Raw genomic sequence first — 5470 nt, forward strand, 5'->3', positions numbered from 1 at the left:
ATGAGTAACACAACTGCTATCAGAGGCTGAAAATAGCTTGTGACCAAAGCCCTGAGTGTCGTTCCCCCCACACCAGCTGCAAGGCCCTTGGAGAACCATATCGCCTGGGTTTTGTATTTGCCAATCGCCTTTGGCACACAGGGATCAATTTGTGGATTGTGCATTTCTGATCAAGTGGTGGGAACAGGAACAAAAGCAAGGAAGGATTTTACACCTAAAATCATTTTTCCAAGCTCACTCCCCTGACCTTCCTGGAAATCAATGCAAAGTACCTGCATATGAATCATGAACCATATCTGGGCGCCCTCTGGAACTCGAAGACACAGGCCACTGTTCTCGTGAAGGAAACTCAGAGCTAAAAATAAGAGTGATGGGTGTCTGGAATGATACTTAGATAATCTCTTCAAAGCAGCTTGGGAAAATAAGGTCAGCTTAATCATTAAAGTCCTGTCACTTCATGGCCTGCTATCCTATGAGGAAAAGTTTTCTCTCTAAAGTTTTTAGTTACTTTGTTATCTTTTTCAATTTAAGAATTTAACATGGCTGTGCATCCTATTTAAGGTAAGTCTTGACAAGTCTGTATAAATCCACATTGTTTTTGGAGGTCTAATTTCTCGCTGCCTAAAGTGCACATATGTTTTGATCAAGCATCAAGGACTTAATATATATATATATATATTATATTTACATGTATTTATTTGGCTGTACCAGGTCTTAGTTGCAGCATATGGGATCTAGTTCCTTGTCCAGGGATTGAACCTGGGCATCCTGCATTGGGAGCACAAAATCTTAGCCAGTTTGACCACCAGGGAAGTGCCAGTAGACCAAGTCTTTATGCTATGGCTAAAGAAACAGATGCCTAACTTCTTCAAGGCCAGACCATGAGGTCTGGCCATGAGGTCAAGGCCAGATCTAGGACTTCAGTTCCGTTCAGTCACTCAGTCATGTCCAACTCTACGACCCCATGGACTGCAGCACGCCAGGCTTCCCTGTGCATCACCAACTCCTGGAGTTTACTCAAACTCATGTCCATTGAGTTGGTGATGCCGTCCAACCATCTCATCCTCTGTCGTCCCCTTCTCCTCCTGCCCTCAATCTTTCCCAGCATCAGGGTCTTTTCAAATGAGTCAGTTCTTCACATCAGGTGGCCAAAGTATTGGAGTTTCAGCTTCAGCATCAGTCCTTCCAATGAATATTCAGGATTGATTTCCTTTAGGATGGACTGGGTGGATCTCCTTGCAGTCCAAGGGACTCTCAAGAGTCCTCTCCAACACCACAGTTCAAAAACATCAATTCTTCAGCACTCAGATTTCTTTATAGTCCAACTCTGACATCCATACATGACCACTGGAAAAACCATAACCTTGATCAGACGGACCTTTGTTGGCAAAGTAATGTCTCTGATTTTTAATATGCTGTCTAGGTTGGTCATAACTTTCCTTCCAAGGAGTAAGCGTCTTTTCATTTCATGGCTGCAGTCACCATCTGCAGTGATTTTGGAGCCCAAAAAATAAAGTCTGACACTGTTTCCCCATCTATTTCCCATGAAGTGACGGGACCAGATGCCATGATCTTCGTTTTCTAAATGTTGAGCTTTAAGCCAACTTTTTCACTCCTTTTTCACTTTCATCAAGAGGCTCTTTAGTTCTTCTTTACTTTCTGCCGTAAGGGTGGTGTCATCTGCATATCTGAGGTGATTGATATTTCTCCCAGCAATCTTGATTCCAGCTTGTGCTTCCTCCAGCCCAGAGTTTCTCCTGATGTACTCTGCATATAAGTTCAATAAACAGGATGACAATATACAGCCTTGACGTACTTTTTGCTTGATTTGGAACCAGTCTGTTGTTTCATGTCCAGTTCTAACTGTTGCTTCCTTACCTGCGTACAGATTTCTCAAGAGGCAGGTCTGGTATTCCCATCTTTTTCAGAATTTTCCACAGTTTATTGTGATCCACACAGTCAAAGGCTTTGGCATGGTCAATAAAGCAGAAATAGATGTTTTTCTGGAACTCTCTTGCTTTTTCTATGATGCAGCAGATGTTGGCAATTTGATCTCTGGCTCCTCTGCCTTTTCTAAAACCAGCTTGAACACCTGGAAGTTCACAGTTCACGTATTGTTGAAGCCTGGCTTGCAGAATTTTGAGCATGACTTTATTAGCATGTGAGATGAGTACAAATGTGCATTAGTTTGAGCATTCTTTGGCATTGCCTTTCTTTGGAATTGGAATGAAAACTGACCTTTTCCAGTCCTGTGGCCACTGTTGAGTTTTCCAAATTTGCTGGCATATTGAGTGCAGCACTTTCACAGCATTATCTTTTAGGATTTGAAATAGCTCAACTTGAATTCCATCACCTCCACTAGCTTTGATCATAGTGATGCTTTGTAAGGCCCACTTGACTTCACATTCCAGGATGTCTGGCTCTAGGTGAGTGATCACACTATTGTGATTATCTGGGTCATGAAGATCTTTTTTGTACAGTTCTTCTATGTATCCAGGATTTGGCAGGTCCTAGATCAAAATTCAAGTTATCTGTTTCTTAGGGAAAGGTACTTTCCACTAGTGTTGATCTGGATGTTGAGCTCAGGTGTGGGTAATACCCAAGCAAGAGTTGTGTGAAATCCAGGCCTCCAAATCAGTTGTATTAGCCTGTTAATTACATGACCCAAACCTGTTGGTTAATTGATGGAATACTTCATTGTAAAGAAGCTTGCAATAATTTCCCAAATATGAATACAGCAAAACCCTATATGAGATTTCCCTAGTCTGTGTTTTCATACAAAAATGTATTTGTTATCGAAATGGTAAGTACTCTAGGGTGTTCAAGTTGAAAGGAACTTAGAAGTCATCTAGGGAAAGCAGCTTCCCGACTTTGGTGTGTCTTTTTTAGAATTATAATACTATTTTCTATAAATAGTGTTAAATGGGACACAAATATAGTGAGTGAGTGAGTGAAAGTCACTCAGTCGTGTCCGACTCTTTGCGACCCCATGGACTGTATAGATCATGGAATTCTCTAGGCCAGAATACTGGAGTGGGTAGCCTTTCCCTTCTCCAGGGGATCTTCCCAACCCAGGGATCAAACCCAGTCTCCCACATTGCAGGCAGATTCTTTAGCAGCTGAGCCACAAGGGAAGCCCAAGAATACTGGAGTGGGTAGCCTATCCCTTCTCCAGGGGATCTTCCTGACCCAGGGATTGAACCAGGGAGTCCTGCACTGCAGACAGATTTTTTACCAACTGAGCTATCAGGGAAGCCCCAATGGGACATAAATATATAAATCAAATAAAATAGGAGCTTCACTGCTTGAAAAACATAGGTGATCTACTTACATAGCCTTTCTCTGAACCTTCAGAGTAGCTTCTAAAATATTTCTTTGAGACAAAATATGAAAGTCACAAATGTAGCCCACAACTTTCATTTTATCAGTCCAAATATTAAGGCCTAAAGAAGAGATTTAATTTGCTCAAGGGGAAATGCAATGTGTATAGTAGAGTAATTTCTGGAGCCAGAAAATCTAGGTTTGACTCTGATGTTTCTGATCTTAAAAAAAAAAAAAAGTCTTCTAATGACACAAGTAACACAAGAATGTATATTTGTGAAATGTGAAATGTGAATTGCGAAATGTGAAAGACTAAATGATAAAGATGTACTTGGGGTAAATAGTAAAAGCGCCCTCCCAGGACTTCCCTGGTGGTCCAGTGATTAAGACCCCGTGCTTCCACTGCAGGGGGCACAGGTTCTCTCTCTGGTCCAGGAACTAAGATCCCACAAGCTGTATTTGTGGTTCAAAGGCCAAGAATGTGCCCTCCCACAATCCTACTCTCTTTCCCAGAGTTAACCCATGACAATATTTTGGGTTTTACACATAATTGAAAAAAATCTCTGTGTTAGTTTGCTAGAACTGCTGTAATAAACATACACCGAGTAGCTTAAACAACAGAAATTAATTTTCTCACAATTCTGGAGCTAGAAATCCAAGATCAAGGTGTCAGTAGGGCTGGTTTCTTCTGAGGCCTTTCTGCCTGGCTTGTTGATGGCCATCTTTCTCACATGTTTGCAGATGGTCTTCCCCCTTGTGTGTCTGTGTTCTGATCTTCTCTTTTTAAAAGGATACCAGTCATGTTGGACTTAGGACCCAATCATAGGACCTCATTTTACTTTTAAAGGGCTTATCTTCATATATAGTCTCATTCTGAGGTTCCAGGGGTTAGGTCTTCGACAGGAATTTGGGAGGAACAATTCAGCCCATAACGGTCTCAATTTTGCCTGTATCTGAATGTTAGCTCAGCAGTCTCCAGAGTTGTACTGTCCAATACAATAGCCAATAGTCACCTGCAGCTGAGTGGAAATTATTTAAAATTAAACAAAATGAAAAATTCAGTTCCTCAGTCACAGTAGCCATAGTCCAAGCACTTACTGCCCACATGTGGCTCCTGCCTACACCTTGGACTGTGTAGCTATAGCGTGTTTCCATCTGTGCAGAAGTTCTGTTAACTAGCCCTGCTCTAGAGTTTCTTCGTCTGAAGAATGAAGCAAATGCCTTTTGGATTCTACAAGGACTAGATAATATTAAGCATGCGTTGGACACAGGATGTCCAGTCAATGCTAGCTGAGTGTTGACTCAACAGTGAGTAAATAGTAATACAAGGATCAGAACCCACAGTTCCCGCCCCATTGTTCCGCCAGAATAGTCATAAATGACTCACCTGTGAAACATAGAACACAAAGAACATCAGGCAAGAGAGTGAGATGGGACGATGATTTTAAATACACGACTGAAAACACTGTCTTTATACCTAAATCAGAATAAGCTGTTTTTTATTTAATTCTCTCAATGACTTTGTAAAGAAGATATTTCTATACCCATTACTATACCCATGAGTGAGGAATGAAATAAACACAGCTCTTGAAAGCTGCTAAGTAACTCCCTCGAGGCCACACAGCAGAGTCAACAGTCAGTCAGTAGCAATATCAGGACCAGAATCACTCTTTCCTCTCTTCCCTTCACCTAGGATAACCAAAAACTGAGAAGGCACTGGGAAACACAGATCTCTAAGGAGACAGGAAATTCAAACCCAGGTTGAATTTCAAATCCCTTCTACACTGTTGGTTCCCAGATTCATCGAATCATTACTCCCTCAGTAAACATTTTTGTTTATAGGCTTACATACACATATATATGTGCATATATATGTAAATTATAGATGTATTACTGTAATATACAATGTAAAACACATTCCATGTAAAAGTGTTAATCAGTAATGTCCTACTCTTTGAGACCCCATGGACTGTAGCCCACCAGGCTCCTCTGTTCATGGAATTCACCAGGCAAGAATGCTGGAGTGGGTGGCCATTCCTGGTCTTCCCGATCCAGGGATCAAACCCAAGTCTCTTACATTGCAGGCGGATTCTTTACCTTCTGAGCCACTGGGGAAGTCCCAACATATTACTGTCATATATACTATAAA

This window comes from Bubalus kerabau, chromosome 5 (assembly GCF_029407905.1).
Source record: "Bubalus kerabau isolate K-KA32 ecotype Philippines breed swamp buffalo chromosome 5, PCC_UOA_SB_1v2, whole genome shotgun sequence".
Classification (NCBI taxonomy): Eukaryota; Metazoa; Chordata; class Mammalia; order Artiodactyla; family Bovidae; genus Bubalus; species Bubalus kerabau.